Raw genomic sequence first — 19,216 nt, forward strand, 5'->3', positions numbered from 1 at the left:
GTGACAATATGAAGTCATGCACCACATATGGTCCTCTACTGGCATTTAGGGTCCTGATCTTAAAACTCTACTTTGATGGCCACAGATGCTTTTAGAATTCCTGGAGTCTACTGAAGTACACATTGAAGAAAACATGTGTGATTCACCCAAAGGGAGAAAATTATTGAGAGATTTGATTTAGAGCCCTTAGAAATGGTTTGTTTCTTTTTCCTATACTATAATGACTTTAAAATTGAATTTTGTTCTTATTTGTCCCATGGGAGTGCTCAGAGGCCACAAATGTCATTTGCACTACTGAGATCCACACATAAGCTCTAGCATAGTGGTTCTCGACCTGTGGGTTGTGACCCCCTGGGATCACATAAATAATATCCTGCATATCAGTTATATAGATTACGATTTGTAACAGTAGCAAAATTACAGGTATGAAGTAGAAATGAAACAATTTTATCCTTGGGGTGACAACAACATGAGGAACTGTGTTAAATAAAGTGTTGCAGCATAAGGAGGGTTGAGAACCACCATTCTAGCTGTTTTCTTGGCTATTTACATTGTTGATTATTCATCATCACTAATTTATTGGACATAAAGTTTGTCTGAACTGTACATCCAGGTGTTGTGGCCTGTAAATGTAGATTATAGATCATTTTAAAATGCAAGTCTGATAAATAAAACCATCTAGAATGCAGTCTGTGATTGAACTCGGGCGAGTGATACGAGACCAGAAAACTGTCCCAATAAAGGTTTGAAGTTTTATTTAGATCCCAGATTGACACAGAGCTGTATCTTAGGAGACTGTAGTGTAGCCCTTCCAGCAGTGGCGTAGTGAGTTACATGTTAAACACAGTATTCAGCCCCTAATTTTCTATCTTGTGGCTTGAATGATCACTTTAATTCATAGGTTTTATTCATTTCACTGGGTGGAAATTGTCTTTTATTGTCTTAATTATGAACTGTATCAACTGATTTGGAATAAGTTAGAATACAGGAAGTTTGCCCTGAGGAATTGGCATAATAGTGTGTTGAAAGAAAACTAAGTTCAAATAAATAAGCATTTGGTTCAAGTTTCAACTTTAGCACTTAGTGTAGGCTGTGAAATAATCACACCCCACTTCATGAGCCTGTGAAAATATCATGAGCCAGTTTTGCAAAGTAATTTTTATAGTAAATGTTGATTTACTGCATGGTACTGTTTATGCTTATCATAGATGTTAACTATGTAAGCATCAAAACAACCCTGTGGAATAATAAGGATAAATAACAGCGGTCATTATCTATGCCCAAGTTTAATTACCTATTGTTTCTCAAGATTGTTTTTGTGAACTGCCTTTGTAACTTCTTTTCCAGCCTTGTTGTGAATGCCAAAGGATTTTTTTGTTGTTGTTTTGCTTCCCTTTTATTGGACATTAGTTGTTGGAGTATGAAGCAAGTTTGACCAGGATGGGAGCTGGGCAGATAGGCATGTTCAGGAGTGCCAACAGACCTTCACATAGGTCTCTCTGTGACAGTATTTGCATCACTGCTCATGCTTGACTTCCTTGCAAAAAGAGCATTAAAGGAAAAATACATAGGAAGCCAGAACTACTTGAGCCCAACAGGTTGATGTACTTGTCATCTTGGTTATTCATTTTTAACCCATTGAAAATCCATTATGCTGTCAGCACATTTTTCGGTTAAAAGAATGTGTGACTCCAAAAAGAACATTCTTTTATTTATTTATTTATTTATTTATTTATTTATTTATTTATTATATATTTGAATCACAAACAAGATTGAATTACATGATGATCTCAGTTCCCTTCTCCCTCCCTTCCTCCTCTACCACCCCCCCAACTAAAATCCTACCTATCATATGTCCTTTCTTCTAATCTACACCCGACTCAAAATTTCTGCTTCCTCCTGACCTCTGCATACTTCCTTTTCTTCCCTTCTCACTCTCGTAGCTTCCTTCCCCCTTTTCCCATGTTCTCAATTTGCTCAGGGGATGGTGACCCTTTCCCCTTCTCCAGGGGACAAAGTTTGTATCTTTTAGGGTCTTCCTTGTTTACTAGTTTCTCTGGCAGTGTGGATTGTAGGATTGTAATCCCTTACTTTATGTCTAAAATCCACATACGAGTGAGTACATATCATGTTTGTCTTTTTGTGATTGGGTTACCTGGCTCAGAATGGTTTCTTCAGTAGGAAAGTGTTCAACATCCTTAGCCATCAGGGAAATGCAAATCAAAACAACTCTGAGATACCATCTTACTCCTGTCAGGATGGCTAAAATCAAAAACACCAACAACAGTTTATGCTGGAGAGGATGTGGAGAAAGAGGAACACTCCTCCACTGCTGGTGGGAGTGCCAACTTGTACAGCCACTTTGGAAATCAGTATGGTGACTCCTCAGGAAAATGGGAATGAGTCTACCACAAGACCCAGAAATTCCACTCCCAGGCATATACCCAAAAGAAGCACATTCATACAACAAAGACATCTGTTCAACGATGTTCATAGCAGCACTATTTGAAATAGTCAGAAACTAGAAGCAGCCTAGATGCCCCTCAACCGAAGAATGGATGGAGAAAATGTGGTACATTTACACAATGGAGTACTACTCAACAGAAAAAAAGAACATTCTTAATATTTTCAGTTGATATTTTTACATCCTTTCTGGTTAGCCACGGTTTAATTGCAAATGGAGCCTCCAGGAATCTATTCTGAAAGAGTAAAGTTAAGGACTCTTTTCAAACAAATACCCCTGCCAAGCTTCCTGCTGGATTCTATTTTCTAAGAAATCCTGCATCCATGTGTGTTTATGTACTGAATGTATTAGAGAGAGTTCTCCATCTCCTGCTAGTTTATAAAGCATTTCTGGTAATTACCCACTTTAGTGGATTAACAGAAGCTATCCTGTAACTTGAATTTCACCCAGACATACATTCTGAAGAAAGAACTTGTTGAGCTCTGTTTCCTGGGAAAATGTACAGGAAGGTAAGGTTTATTCATACCAGAGTGTGCAACAGTTGACCAAACATACAGTTCTAAGTCCAACTTCATCAACCTGTATCATCCAGCATTTCCTAGAAAAACAGAATGCCTGGAGCATATATTACAGAGGGTATTTATTGTATTGGCTCATACAATTCAGGGTGAGGAGTCCAACAATGACAGTCTTGCATGCTGTTGGGGCTGAGAACATAGTAATTGCTCAGCCCGTAAGAACAAGTGCATGGCAGTTCCAGTCTTGAGAGTGGAAAGTCTTCAGTCCTTATCAACAAGCCTAAGAAGTCAGATTCCAATCTCAGCAAAGGCAAACATCAGTAGTGGCAGTCATAGAGGATATGTATTCGCCATCAAGGCAAGCACCAGGCAGGCAGGTAAAAATCAACAGCTTTTCCTTCAGGCTGGGCTGCTGCCAGAAGACATTCCTCATTCTGAAGGAGGGTCTCCCCCTAAAATTAATCCTTTAAAAATACCCTTATTAATTACAGAGATGTGTCTTGTAGTGACTCCAGATCTAATAAAGTTGACAAGAATAATCACGAAAGAAATAATGACTTTGTGGAGATTGATTATGGGAGGACAGATAAGACAAAGGTGGCTGCACAACTGCAAAGTCTTACCCAAGCATGAGTGGCTGTTCACACAACCACATCTCTGGAGTTTCCTATATAAGTCAAAGACAGTCTTCTACCTCACGGTCTTTTCTGCCTAAGCAATTGCTTTCTATTTGGATAATTTGGAGGATGGGTTTTCTGAGTCTTGTAATTTTACTGAGTTTCCTGCTATTATGAGTTTCGTGAGCCTCTTGAGTTTCCCTGTTCCCTCCAAGAATGAATGTTTCTATCTCTAGAACACAGCTATAGAATAGAATCTTCCTGCAAACACTGTACCCAGAGTAATTTTCACTTTGTATGTACGAAACTGGGAGTCATTTCACGATGGTCTATGAGTGATTAGTTGGTACTATTAAAGAAGTAATGATACAGTGGTGCAGGGTCCTAGACCAACCACAGAAGGCTGAGCTGGGTCTCAGAATAAGTGTCCACTAGCCCATTCCCCAGCCTTCCACGATCCCGAAGACAATCAGATGCAGCAAGGAGTCTAGTCAAGCACCAATTCATTTATTGCCACACAGCAAACATCTTTTAAAGCAAAATACCGCAGAGGGAAAACAGCCAGCCAATGGTTTTAAAGGTTAGCCTATCATGTGCCTAAGCGCTCTATGCTTTACCTCATGAACACAATCCATTCATGCAGTGACCTCATCTGGTTCAATCTTGGCAACCAATCACCCTTTTTTTTTTTTGTAAACATCTCAGGACTCACCCTCCTGATTTCTCCTCAGCCCCGTCTTTAACTGCGTCATGTGCCCTTCCCAGTGGGAACAAATAGAGAGGCAGGAAACAGTTGGTATAAACAAAAATAACAGTTCAGCATGGTAGACTAAAAACCAGCCATGCCAGGAACTATATGTGAAGTATCAATAGATTAAGCATGATAGTTAAAGACAGGTGTTAGAGTACTGGACTTCTAAAAAAGAGGGACTCAATGTTACTTCTGTAAAGTATATTTCAATGTATATATTCATGGACATTAAGAGATATATGAAATAGGATATAAAAGCACAAATTGAAGAAAATCTTTGTAGTCATATTAATACTATAAAGTAAGTTCCTAGACAAATATCATAATACAGATAAAAAGTTTTGTAGTGATAAAATTATTAATTCATCAATCAGATACAATAATCCTAAAACATACCAAACTTAATTTGTGCAATTATATGAAACAAAAAGAAAAATTAAGAACAAGGAAATAGACATGGAAAATATACCAATCCTTTTATGTTTATTACTATAAAACAGACACAGTTCAATGGAAATAAAAAGTTTGGACAACCTAATCAACATATATGACCAAAGAAAATACTGCATTACAGTAAGAAGAACAAAATGTATATTCTATTAAAATGTCTGTGGAACAATGACTAAAACTATATTCTGAGTGACAAATGTCTCACTAAATACCAGTAACAGAAGTTGTATAGAGTACTCTTGCCACAAATAAAACAGTGACTTGGAATCAGTAACAGTTAAATATCTCTAGAAAATCAATATATATTTGGAAATCAAGGCAGATAATTTAAAGTAATCTACAAATAATGGTATAAATTTAAGGAGTATTTAAAATAATTTTGAAGAACATAATAAAGCAACAGAGTGTTTATGGATGAACCCAAGCAGTGCTTAGAGACCAAACATTCAAGCAAATATTACTAAAAATCAAAGTTTATAATTTTTTTCTTAGTTCAAATTAGGAACAAGGTTGTTTCTCGTGTCAATCCCTTCTCCCTCTCCCTCCCCTCACCCTCACCCATCCTATCCCAACCCGGCCTACACCCTACCCCATCCACCCTCCACTCCAAAGGCAGGGTAGGGCCCTCAATGGGGGCTCTGCAAAGTCCACCACATCATTCTGGGCTGGGCCTAGGCCGTTCCCCATGTATCCAGGGCAAGAATGAATCCCTTCACCTGGGATGGGTTCTCAAAGTTCCTTCTTACACCAGGGAAAAATACTAATCCACTACCAAGAGTCCCCTAGAGTGTAGAGACCCCCTCATTGATATCCATGTTCAGGAGTTTGGATCAGTCCTGCACTGGCCTCTCAGACAGCATCTGGGGTCGATGTGTACCCCCTTGTTCAGGCCAGCTGTTTCTGTGGGTTTCACCAGAGAGGTACCAACCCCTTCGATCTGCATTCCTCCCTCTCTGCAACTAAGTTCCAGAGTTCAGGTCAGTGTATATCTGTGGATGTCTGCCTCTGCTTCCATTAGCCACTGGATGAGGGCTCTAGGATGGCATAAAAAGTAGTCATCAATCTCATGTTAGGGGAAGGGTGTTTAGATTATCTTCTCCACCATTGCCTGGATTGTCAGTTCGTGTCATCCTTGTAGGTCTCTGGAAATCTCCCTAGTGCCAGATCTCTCCTCGGACCTATTATGGTTCCAACTAATATGGTATCTCTCATCCTGTTCTCCTCTATTCTTCCCCCAACTCAGTATTTCTGTTCCTCCATTTCCTCCTCTCCTCTCCTCTCCTCTTCTCCTCCTCTCATTCCAGCAGCTCTCTCTCCGATACCCTCATGCTCCCAATTAGCTCAGAAGTTCCTGCCCCTTCCCATTCCTGGGGTCCATGCATTTATCCCATAGAGTCTTTCATGTTTCCTAATTTCTTTGGTGAAGAGGATTGTAGGCTGGTAATCCTTTGCTCTATGTCTAAAATTCATATATAAGTGAGTACATACCATGTTTGTCTTTTTGTGACTGGGTTACCTCACTCGGGATGGTTTCTTCTAATTCCATCTATTTGCCTGGGAATTTCAATATTCCATTGCTTTTTTCTGCTGAGTAGTATTCCATTGTATAAATGTCTATCCATTTTGTCTGTCCATTCGTCAGTTGAGGGGCATCTAGGTTGCTTCCAGGTTCTGGCTATTACAAACAATGCTGCTATGAACATGATTGAACATAAGTCCTTGTTGTATGGACATGCATTATTTGAGTATATACCCAAGAGAGGAATTGCTGGATCTTGAGGAAGACTGATTCCAATTTTTCTGAGCAACCGCCATATTGATTTCCAGAGTGGTCTTACAAGTTCTTACTCCCACCAGCAATGGAGGAGTGTTCCTTTTTCTCCACATCCTCTCCAGCATAGATTATCATTGGTATATTTGATTTTAGCCATTCTGACAGGTGTGAGGTGTAGGGGAAGCTGTAGATGTGCCTGACCACGTAGATGTGAGGGCGTGGTCAGAGTGATGTAGTGTGACTGCATTTGTGCTTTCAGTTTCACTTTGCTTCTTGCTGTACAGACTGCTGCCATGCTGGCTGGCTAGGTCGCTCTGTAAGTAAGGCTTTTCCCTATTAAATACCCTTATATTTCTACCTGACTCCGTATTGGTAATTTCCCACTATAGTGTGGTGGTATCTCAGAGGTGTGTTTTGAGTTGCATTTCTCTGATGGCCAATGATTTTGAGTACATTCTTAAGTGTCTTTCAGCCATTTCAGATTCTTCTGTTGAGAATTCCCTATTTAGTTCTGAACCCCACTTTTTAATTTCATTGTTTGGTGGCTAGCTTCTTGAATTCATTATATATTTTGGAAATCAGCCCTCTGTCAGATGTGGGGTTCGTGAAGATCTTTTCCCATTCTGTGGGCTGTTGTTTTGTCTTACTGATTGTGTCCTTTGCCTTACAGAAGCTTCTCAGTTTCAAGAGGTCAGATTTATTAATTGAAGATCTCAATGTCTGTGCTACTGTTGTAATGTTCAGGAAGTGGTCTCCTGTGCCAATTGGTTCAGGGTATCACCCACTTTCTCTTCTATAAGATTCTGTGTGGCTGGATTTATGTTGAGATCTTTGATCCATTTGCACTTAGGTTTTGTGCATGGTGACAGATATAGATCTATCTGCAATCTTCTCCATGTATGAATCCAGTTGTGCCATCACCATTTGTTGAACATGCTATCTTTCTCCCATTGTATAGATTTAGCATATTTGTCAAAAATAAGGTGTTCATAGGTATATGGGTTAATATCAGGGTTTTCAATTCGGTTCCATTCGTCTATCTGTCTATTTTTGTGACAATACCAAGCTGTTTTTAGAACTATGGCTCTTTAATAGAGCTTGAAGTCAGGGATGGTGATGCCTCCAGAAGATCCTTTATTGTACAGCCTTTTTTTTTTGGCTATCCTGGGTGTTTTGTTTTTCCATATAAAGTTGATTATTGCTCTTTCAAGGTCTGTGAAGAACTGTGTTGGGATTTTGATGGGGATTGCATTAAATTTGTAGATTACTTTTGGCAAGATTGCAATTTTTACTATGTTGATTCTACCTTTCCAAGAGCATGGGACATCTTTCCATTTTCTGGTATCTTCTTTAATTTCTTTCTTTAAAGACCCAAAGTTCTTACTGTACAGGCCTTTCACATTTTTGGTTAGCGTTACCCCAAGATATTTTATGTTGTTTGTGAATATTGTGAAGGGTGATGTTTCTCTGATTTCTTTCTCATTGCGTTTATCATCTGTATAAAGTAGGGCTACTGATTTTTTGAGTTAATTTTGTATCCTGCTACTTTGCTGAAGGTGTTTATCAGCTGTAGGAGTTGCGTGGTAGAGTTTTTCAGGTCACTTATGTAGAATCATCTGCCAATAGTGAGAGTTTTTACTTCTTCCTTTCTAAATTGTATACCTTTGATCTCCTTTTCTTGTCTTATTTCTCTAGCTAGAACTTCATTGAAGTTCGATATTGAAGAGATATGGAGAGAGTGGACAGCCTTGTCTTGTTCCTGATTTTAGAGGAATCGCTTTGAGTTTCTCTCCATTTAGTTTGATGTTGGCTGTTGGTTTGGTGTATATTGCTTTTATCATGTTTAGATATGTTCATGTTATTCCTGTTCTCTCCAAGATCTTTATCATGAAGGGATGTTGGATTTTGTCAAAGGCGTTTTCAGCATCTAGTGAGATGATTATGTGGTTTTTCTTTCTCAGTTTGTTTATATGGTGGATTACTTTGTGGATTTTCATATGTTGAACCGTCTTTCCATCCCTGGGATGAAGCCTACTTGATCATGGTGGATGATTTTTCTGATGTGTTCTTGGATTTGATTTGCCCACATTTTTTTGAGTATTTTTGCATCGATGTTCATGAGGGATATTGGGCTGTATTTTTTAGTTGTATCTTTGTGTGGCTTAGGTATCAAAGTGATTTTAGCTTCGTAAAAAGTGTTTGGCAATATCCCCTCTGCTTCTATTGTGTGGAACAACTTGTGTAGTATGGGTATTAGCTCTTGTTTGAATTTCTGGTAGAATTCTGCTGTGAAACCATGTGGCCTTGGACTTTTTTTGGTTGGAAGGCTTTTGATGATTGCTTCTATTTCATTAGGTGTTATAGGTCGATTTAAATTACTTATCTCTTTTGGGTCTAATTTTGGTAAGTGATAACTGTCCAGAAAATTGTCCATTTCCTTTAGATTTTCGAATTGTGTGGAGTACAGGTTTTCAAAGTATGACCTGATGATTCTCTGGATTTCCCCAGTGTCCATTGTTATGTCACCCTTTTCGTTTCTGATTTTGTTAATTAGCATACTCTCTCTCTGCCTTTTAGTTAGTTTGGATAGAGTTTTGTCTATCTTGTTGATCTTCTCAAAGAATCAACTCTTTGTTTCATTGATTCTTTGTACTGTTTTCCTAGTTTCAACTTTATTGATTTCAGCCCTCAGTTTGATTATTTCCTGGTGTCTACTCCTCCTTGGTGAGTTTGCTTCTTTTTGCTCTAAAGCTTTCAGTTGTTGTGTCAATTCTCTAGTGTGACTATTCTCCAGTTTCTTCACATGAACACTTAGTGCTATGAACTTTCCTCTTAGCACTGCATTCAAAGTGTCACATAAGTTTGGGTATGTTGTGTCTACATTCTTATTAAATTCTAGGAAGTCTTTAATTTCTTTTTTTATTTCTTCCTCAACCCAAGAATGGTGTAATTGGCTGTTACTCAATTTCCACGAGTTTGCAGTTTTTTCTGCAATTTATATTGCTGTTGAATTCTAGCTTTAAAGCACATTGATCTGATAAGATACAGGGGGTTATTTCAATTCTTTTGTATCTGTGGAGATTTGCTTTGTTGACATATATGTGGTCAATTTTAGAGAAGGTGCCATGTGGCGCTGAGAAGAAGGTATATTCTTTTGTGTTTGGATGGAATGTTCTATAGATATCTGTTAAACCCAGTTGGGTCATAATTTCTGTGAGATCCTTTGTTTCTTTGTTAAGTTTCCTGCTGCCCATGTCTAGTGGTGAAAGCAGCCTGTTGAAGTCTCCTAATATAATTGTGTGTGGTTTTATTTGTGGTTTAAGTTTTAGTAATGTTTCATTTACAAATGTGGGTGCCTTTGTATTTGAGGCACAGATGCTCAGGATTGAGACTTCATCTTGATCATCTTTTCCTGTGATTAGTATGAAATGTCTTTTTCATCTCTTTTTATTTATTTTTGTTTGAAGTCTAATTTGTTAGATATTAGGATTGCTACACCAGCTTGTTTCTTGGGCCCATTTGATTGGAAAATCTTTTCCCAACCCTTTACTCTGAGGTAATGCCTGTCTCTGAAGTTGAGGTGTGTTTCTTGTATACAGCAGAAGGCTGGATTCTGTCTTCCTATCCATTCTGTTAGCCTGTATCATTTTATGGGCAGGTTAAGACCACTGACATTGAGGGATATTAATGTCCATTGATTGTTGGTTCTTGTTTGTTTTGGATTTATTGTTGGTGGTGCTATTGTGTGTATTTTGCCCTCCTGTTTCTTTTTGTGTGTGGTGGAATTGGATTATCTATTGCCTATGTTTTTTGAGTGCAGTTATTTTTGTTGGGTTGCAGTTTTCCTTCTAAGACTTTCTGTGGTGCTGGATTTGTGGATATGTATTGTTTAAGTCTGGTTTTGTCATGGAATATCTTGTTTTCTCTATCTATAGTGATTGAAAGTTTTGCTGGGTACAGTAGTCTGGGTTGGCATTCATGCTCCCTTAGTGTTTGTAGGATATCTATCCAGGACCTTCTGACTTTCAAATTTTCCATTGAGAATTCAGGTGTGATTCTGATAGGTCTGCCTTTATGTTACTTGGCCTTTTTCCTTTGCTGTTGTTAATATTTTCTTTTTATTCTGAAGGTTTGATGTTTTGATTATTATGTGTCGAGTGGACTTCTTTTTGTCGTCCAGTCTGTTTGGTGTTCTGTACACTGATTCTTATACTTTCATAGGCATATCCTTCTGTAGGTTGGGGAAGTTTTCTTCTATGATTTTTTTAAATATGTTTTCTGCACCTTTAAGCTGTATTTCTTCACTTTCATCTATACCTATTATTCTTAGGTTTGGCCTGTTCAAGGTGTCCCATATTTCCTCGATATTTTGTGTTAAGGATTTGTTGGACTTAAGATTTTCTTTGGTTGATGACTGTATATATTCAAGAGAGTCTTCAACAACTGAGATTCTCTCTTCCATCTCTTGAATTGTATTGTTTATACTCACATCTTTAGTTCCTGATTGTTTATCCAGCCTTTCTATTTCCAGCATCCCCTCATTCTGTGCTTTCTTTATTGTTTCTATTTCAGCTTTCATGCATTGAACTGTTTCGAGTGCTTCCTTCACTTGTTTGGTTGTTTTTTCTTGGCTTTCTTTAGATCCTTTAAGAGAATTGTTTACTTCTTGAATTCTTTGGTTTGTCTTTTCCTCCATCTCATGTAATTTTTTGCTTGTTTTTCTTTTATTTCTTTAAGGGATTTTTTGTTTCCTCTTTAATAGATTCTATCATCTTCCTAAGATAATTTTAGAGGTCCATTTCTTCTTCATGCTCTGTGTTGGGGTTTTCAGATCTTGATGGTGTGTAGTCCCTAGAGTCTGGTGGTGTCATATTGGTTTTTCTGTTGTTGAGTGTGTTTTTACTCTGTCTTCTTCCTATCCCTTCTTCCAGTGAGTGCTGATGGGTTCTCTCCCTCTCTCAGGTGGCTGGCGGAGGGCTCAGACCCTGGTGGCAGTGGGATCTCAGAGGGTGGTGGGTGGACAAGGGTGGGGTTTGTCTGGACTCATGGTGGACCTTCCCGGACTGGGGAGGTCCACTATTGTCCTGGTGGGGTCAGGTATTGAGCAGGTATTGATGGAGGAGGCTGGGGGGCGGGCAGAGCAGCGCCCAGACTCACCTGAGGCTAGGGCACCTGCTGCAGGACAGAGGGCAGGGTGTAGACAGGGGTGGAAAATTTATAAAATTTTTACATCCTTACATCTGATGGTAAAAGGAAATTTTTTGAGAAATGTTGTGTGATCCCACACTTCCTTGTTTTATATTAATACATGGACAGCTAACTCCAAGATAAGGAAAAGAACAATTCAAATTCCTATTGTCATTACAGAGCCATAACTACAAATGATACATACAGAACATAGAAAAATTCCAATAACTTTGGAATTTCCATTAAATTACTGGGTATATTAACAAAATAACAGCAAAAATAACATTACCAGAAATAGAAAAAAAAGCCAAACAAAAATTACTATCAAAATTTATAAAAAAAGAATCTCAAACCCATATGGAACCAAGGAAAAAAGTAACAAGCACATGAAGAATAAACCATGCTAATCTTACTTCACCTTTTAGACAATGAAACACAAATCAACATTTTTTAAGATATATTTATGATCTAAAATCCTCCTCGAATTACATATTATGTGAGAGCTATGTTGTCACTTAATTCCTAACAGTCCTTTGGTGTCTCCCCAGAAAAGGTGATATTGTAAAGTTAGCTTGTATTATGGATATTTTTTAAAGCTATTTAACTTAATAACATGCATCTCTATGTTACTACTAAATTCTTGGTCAGCTTTAAAATTTTGCATAATACATAATATATGGTATAAGTGTACATAGGTTTCATACCTTTCTTTTATATTATAAATGTAGAGTTATTGTTTCTTTGATGAAATATTGTGGCCAAAAGCAAATTGAGGAGAAAAGGATTTATTTGGTTTACACTTCCATATCTCTGCTTATCCTTGGAGAAGTCAAGACAGGAAAGGAACCTAGGGACAGATCTGTTGCTGAAGCCGTGGAGAAGTGCTGTTTCCTGGCTTGCTTCCCTGATTTCTTATAGAACCTAGAACCACCAGTCCAGGAATGGCCCCACCCATGATGGGCTGGGCCCTCCAACATCACTAATTAATTAAGAAAATGCAATATCCTGATCTTATAGAAACATTTTCTCAGTTGCAGCTCCCTCTTCTCTGGTGACTGTAGCTTGTGTGAAGTTGACATAAAACTAGCCAGCACAATGAAATGTAAGTGTGGGTGGGAGGTTGTTGCTGACTTCAAATAAAAAGAACTTATTTTTATCTTGTTTAATTACTTAGTATTTTCTAAATATTAAATATTGTTCTTGTGATCAAGTACCAACTTTTTTCTCTTTTTGTTATAATTTGTGTCTTTTACATTTTTGTTTTTTTTTTTTTTAATTTTATTTTATTTTATTAGTTCTAGATAGGGAAGAAGCTTATTTCAAGTCCCTTCTCCCTCTCCCTCCCCTCACCCCCAAACTTTCTCCCCACCCCCAGCCCATCCCCCCAACCCCATCCACCCACTACTCCCCAGGCAGGGTAGGGCCCTCAACGGGAGCTCAGCAAAGTCCACCAAGTCTTCCTATGCTGATCCTGGGCCCTTCCCCATGTGTCCAGGGCCAGAGTGTAACCCTTCATATGGGATGGGCTCTCAAAGTCCCTTCTTGCACCAGGGAAAAATACTAATCCACTACCAGAGGCTCCCTGGAGTGCAGAGGCCTCCTTATTGACATCTATGTTCTGGGGTCTGGATCAGTCTTGTACAGGCCTCCTGGACAGCATCTGGGGTCGATGTGCTCTCCCTTGTTCAGGCCAACAGTTCCTGTGGGTTTCTCCATCCTAGTACAGACCCCTTCGTTCTTCATTCCTCCCTCTCTTCAACTAAATTCCCGATTTCGGCTCATTGTATATCTGTGGATGTCTGTCTCTGTTTCCATCAGCCACTGGGTGAGGGCTCTAGGATGGCATAAAGAGAAGTCATCAATCTCATTTTAGGGGAGGGTTTTTAGGTTATCCTCTCCACCATTGCCTGGATTGTCAGATCGTGTCATCCTTGTAGGTCTCTGGAGATCTCCCTGGTTCCTGATCCCTTCTCGGGCCTACAGTGGCTCCCTCTGATATCGTATCTCTCATCTTGCTCTCTTTCCTCTATTCTTCCCCCAACTCAATGTTTCTGCCCCTCCATTTCCTCTCCTCTTCTCCTCTTCTCTTGCTCTTATTGTAGCAGCTCCTTCCCCCCCCACCCTCATGCCCCCAATTAGTTCGGGAGTTCATGCCACTTCCATTCCTGGGGACCATTTAACCCTTAGAGTCCTTCATGTTTCCTAGTTTCTTTGGTGAAGAGCATTATATACTGGTAGTCTTTTGTTCTATGTCTAAAATTCATATATCAGTGAGTACATACCTTGCTTGTCTTTTTGTGACTGGGTTACCTCACTCAGGATGGTTTCCTCTAGTTCCATCCATTTGCCTGCGAATTTCAAGATTCCATTGCTTTTTTCTGCTGAGTAGTACTCCATTGTATAAATGTACCACATTTTCTCAATCCATTCTTCAATAGAGGGGCATCTAGGTTGTTTCCAGGTTCTGGCTATTACAAACAATGCTGCTATGAACATGGTTGAACATATGTCCTTGTTGTAAGTACATGCCCTATTTGGGTATATACCCAAGAGAGGAATGGCTGGATCTTGAGGTACACTGATTCCCATTTTTCTGAGCAACCGCCATACTGATTTCCAGAGTGGTCTTACAAGTTCGCACTCCCACCAGCAATGGAGGAGTGTTCCTTTTTCTCCACATCCTCTCCAGCATAGATTGTCATTGGTGTTTTTTATTTTAGCCATTCTGACAGGCGTGAGATGGTATCTCAGAGTTGTTTTGAGTTGCATTTCTCTGATGGCCAATGATTTTGAGCACTTTTTTAAGTGTCTTTCAGCCATTTCAGATTCCTCTGTTGAGAATTCCCTATTTAGTTCTGCACCCCACTTTTTAATTTCGTTGTTTGGTGTTTTGGTGGCTAGCTTCTTGAGCTCCTTATATATTTTGGAAATCAGTCCTCTGTCAGATGTGGGATCGGTGAAGATCTTTTCCCATTCTGTGGGTGGTCGTTTTATCCTACTGACTGTTTCCTTTGCCTTGCAGAAGCTTCTCAGTTTCAGTAGGTCCCATTTATTAATTGCAGACCTCAATGTCTGTGCTTCTGGTGTAATGTTCAGGAAGTGGTCTCCTGTGCCAATTTGTTCAAGGGTTGTTCCCACTTTCTCTTCTAGAAGATTCAGTGTGGTTGGATTTATGCTGAGATCTTTGATCCATTTGCACTTAAGTTTTGTGCATGGTGACAGGTATGGATCTATCTGTAATTTTCTGCATGTCCGCATCCAATTGTGCCAGCACCATTTGTTGAAGATGCTGTCTTTTTTCCATTGTATAGATTTAGCACCTTTGTCAAAAATAAGGTATCCATAGGTGCGTGGGTCGATATCAGGGTTTTCAATTCGATTCCATTGGTCTATCAGTCTATTTTTGTGCCAATACCAAGCTGTTTTCAGAACTATGGCTCTATAGTAGAGCTTGAAGTCGGGGATGGTGATGCCTCCAGAAGATCCTTTATTGTAAAGAGTTGTTTTGGCTATCCTGGGCTTTTTATTTTTCCATATAAAGTTGAGTATTGTTCTTTCAATGTCTGTGAAAAACTGTGTTGGGATTTTGATGGGGATTGCATTGAATCTGTAGATTGCTTTTGGCAGGATTGCCATTTTTACTATGTTAATTCTACCTATCCATGAGCATGGGAGATCTTTCCATTTTCTGGTATCTTCTTTAATTTCTTTCTTTAAAGTCTCAAAGTTCTTATTGTACAGGTCTTTCACTTTTTTGGTTAGTGTTACCCCCAGATATTTTATGTTGCTTGTGGATATTGTGAAAGGTGATGTTTCCCTGATTTCTTTCTCATTGGATTTATCATCTGTATATAGTAGGGCTACTGATTTTTTTGAGTTAATTTTGTATCCTGCTACCTTGCTGAAGGTGTTTATCAGCCGTAGGAGTTCCCTGGTAGAGTTTTTCGGGTCACTAATGTAGACTATCATGTCGTCTGCAAATAGTGAAAGTTTTACTTCATCCTTTCCAATTTGTATCCCTTTGATCCCCTTTTCTTGTCTTATTGCTATAGCCAGAACTTCAAGTACAATATTGAAGAGATATGGAGAGAGTGGACAGCCTTGTCTTGTTCCTGATTTTAGAGGAAATGCTTTGAGTTTCTCTCCATTTACTTTGATGTTGGCTATTGGTTTGGTATATATTGCCTTGATCATGTTTAGATATGTTCCTGTTATTCCTGTTCTCTCCAAGATCTTTATCATGAAGGGATGTTGGATTTTGTCAAAGGCTTTTTCAGCATCTAGTGAGATGATCATGTGGTTTTTCTTTTTAAGTTTGTTTATATAGTGGATTACATTGATGGATTTTCGTATGTTGAACCATCCTTGCATCCCTGGGATAAAGCCTACTTGATCATGGTGGATGATTTTTCTGATATGTTCTTGTATTCGGTTGGCCAATATTTTATTGAGTATTTTAGCATCGATGTTCATGAGGGATATCGGTCTGTAGTTCTCTTTCTTAGTCATATCTTTGTGAGGCTTGGGTATCAAAGTGATTGTAGCCTCATAGAAAGAGTTTGGCAATATCCCATCTGCTTCTATTGTGTGGAACAGTTTGAGGAGTACTGGAATTAGCTCTTGTTTGAATTTCTGGTAGAATTCTGCAGTGAAGCCATCTGGCCCTGGGCTTTTTTTGGTTGGGAGGCTTTTGATTACTGCTTCTATCTCATTAGGGGTTATAGTTCGATTTAAACTGTCTATCTGATCTTGATTTAATTTTGGTAAGTGATATTTATCCAGAAAGTTGTCCATTTCCTTTAGGTTTTCCAATTTTGTGGAATACAGGTTTTCAAAGTATGACCTAAAGATTCTCTGGATTTCCTCAGTGTCCGTTGTTATGTCTCCCTTTTCATTTCTGATTTTGTTAATTAGCATGCTCTCTCTCTGCCTTTTGGTTAGTTTGGCTAGAGGCTTGTCTATCTTGTTGATCTTCTCAAAGAACCAACTCTTTGTTTCATTGATTCTTTGTACTGTTTTCCTAGTTTCTACTTTGTTGATTTCGGCTCTCAGGTTGATTATTTCCTGGCGTCTACTCCTCCTTGGTGAGTTTGCTTCCTCTTGCTCTAAAGCTTTCAGTTGTTCTGTCAATTCTCTAATGTGACTTTCCTCCAGTTTCTTCATGTGAGCACTTAGTGCTATGAACTTCCCTCTTAGCACTGCTTTCAGGGTGTCCCATAAGTTCGGGTATGTTGTGTCTACATTCTCATTAAATTCTAGAAAGTCTTTGATTTCTTTTTTTATTTCTTCCTCAACCAAGGAATGGTGCAATTGGGAGTTATTCATTTTCCACGTAAATGTAGGTTTTCTGCAATTCGTATTGCTGTTGAATTCTAGCTTTAATGCATGGTGGTCTGATAAGATACAGGGGGTTATTTCAATACTTTTGTACCTGTGGAGGTTTGCTTTGCTGCCAACTATGTGGTCAATTTTTGAGAAGGTTCCATGTGGCGCTGAGAAGAAGGTATATTCTTTTGTGTTTGGATGGAATGTTCTATAGATATCTGTTAAACCCAGTTGTGTCATAACTTCTTTCAGATCCTTTGTTTCTTTGTTAAGTTTCTGTCTAGTAGTTCTGTCCAGTGGTATAAGGGGGGTGTTGAAGTCTCCTACTATAAGTGTGTGTGGTTTTATGTGTGGTTTGAGCTTTAGTAATGTTTCTTTTACAAAAGTGGATGCTTTTGTATTAGGGGCATAGATGTTCAGGATTGAGACTTCGTCTTGATGGACTTTTCCTGTGATGAGTATGAAATGCCCTTCTTTATCTCTTTTGATTGCTTTCAGTTTAAAGTCTAATTTGTTAGATATTAGTATTGCTACCCCAGCTTGTTTCTTGAGCCCATTTGATTGGAAAATCTTTTCCCATCCTTTTACTCTGAGGTATCGCCTGTCTTTGAATTTGAGGTGTGTTTCTTGTAAACAGCAGAAGGATGGATTCTGTCTTCGTATCCATTCTGTTAGCCTGTATCTTTTTATGGGTAAGTTAAGACCATTGACATTCAGGGATATTAACGTCCATTGTTCATTGGTTCTTCTTAGTTTTGGATTTATTGTTGGTGGTATCATTGCGTGTGGATTTTGCCCTTCTGTTTCTTTTTGTGTTTGGTGAAATTCGATTAACTACTGACAGTGTTTTTGTGAGTGTAGTTATGTTCGTTGGGTTGGAGTTTTCCTTCCAGAGCCTTCTGTAGTGCTGGATTTGTTGATATGTATTGTTTAAATCTGTTTTTGTCGTGGAATATCTTGTTTTCTCCATCTATAGTGATTGAAAGTTTTGCTGGGTACAGTAGTCTGGGTTGACATCCATGCTCCCTTAGTGCTTGTAGGGTATCTATCCAAGACCTTCTGGCTTTCAGAGTTTCCATTGAGAAGTCGGGTGTGATTCTGATTGGTTTGCCTTTATATGTTACTTGGCCTTTTTCCTTTGCTGCTCTTAATATTTTCTCTTTATTCTGTAGATTTGGTGTTTTGATTATTATGTGTCGGGGCGACTTCTTTTTGTGGTCCAGTCTGTTTGGTGTCCTGTAAGCTTCTTGTACTTTCATAGGCATATCCTTCTGTAGGTTGGGGAAGTTTTCTTCTATGATTTTGTTGAATATGTTTTCTGTACCTTTGAGCAGTATTTCTTCACCTTCTTCTACACCTATTATTCTTAGGTTTGGCCTTTTTACGGTGTCCCATATTTCCTGGATATTTTGTGTTAGGGTTTTGTTGGACTTGAGGTTCTCTTTGGTGGATGAATGTATATCCTCTAGCGAGTCTTCAGTGGCTGAGATTCTCTCTTCCATCTCTTGAATCCTGTTGGATACACTTACATCTTTAGTTCCTGATCGTTTATCCAACCTTTCCATTTCCAACATGGTCTCATTCTGTGTTTTCTTTATTGTGTGTATTTCAGCTTTCATGTTTTGAACTATTTCAAGAGCTTCCTTCACTTGCTTGGATGTTTTTTCTTGGCTTTCTTTGGATTCTTTAAGAGATTTATTTATTTCTTGAATTTTTTGGTTTGTCTTTTCCTCCAATTCATTTAATTTTTTGTTTGTTTTCTCTTCTATTTCTTTAAGGGATTTTCTTGTTTCCTCTTTAAAGGTCTCTATCAACTTGCTGAGATAATTTTTGAGGTCCATCTCATCTTCATGCTCTGTGTTGGGCTTTTCAGCTCTTGCCGGAGTGGAGTCCCTAGGTTCTGGTGGTGTCATGTTGGTCTTTGTGTTGTTGAGTGAAATCTTATTCTGTCTTCTCCCCATATCCTTTTAGTGGGTGCGGGTGGGTTCTCTCTATCTCCTCTTGTGGCCCAGTGGTGTGTGGGGGCTAGGAATTCGATGTCCACAACTCTAGATGATCTCGACGCTCCTGGTGGTCTCCTCGCTAGTTCCTAGTTTCTTGGTCGTTCGGCGGAATGGAAGAGTGGGGTGC

The 19,216-nt window shown here is 38.9% G+C and overlaps 1 protein-coding gene across 1 annotated transcript in view; it reads left to right on the top strand.

Annotated features, from left to right (window-relative positions):
* Positions 1 to 19,216, top strand: part of Nkain3 (sodium/potassium transporting ATPase interacting 3) — a 358,162-nt gene that overhangs the window by 11,349 nt on the left and 327,597 nt on the right. The gene's annotated exons all lie outside the window — the stretch shown is intronic.

The sequence above is a fragment of the Cricetulus griseus genome, chromosome 2, assembly GCF_003668045.3.
Source record: "Cricetulus griseus strain 17A/GY chromosome 2, alternate assembly CriGri-PICRH-1.0, whole genome shotgun sequence".
Classification (NCBI taxonomy): Eukaryota; Metazoa; Chordata; class Mammalia; order Rodentia; family Cricetidae; genus Cricetulus; species Cricetulus griseus.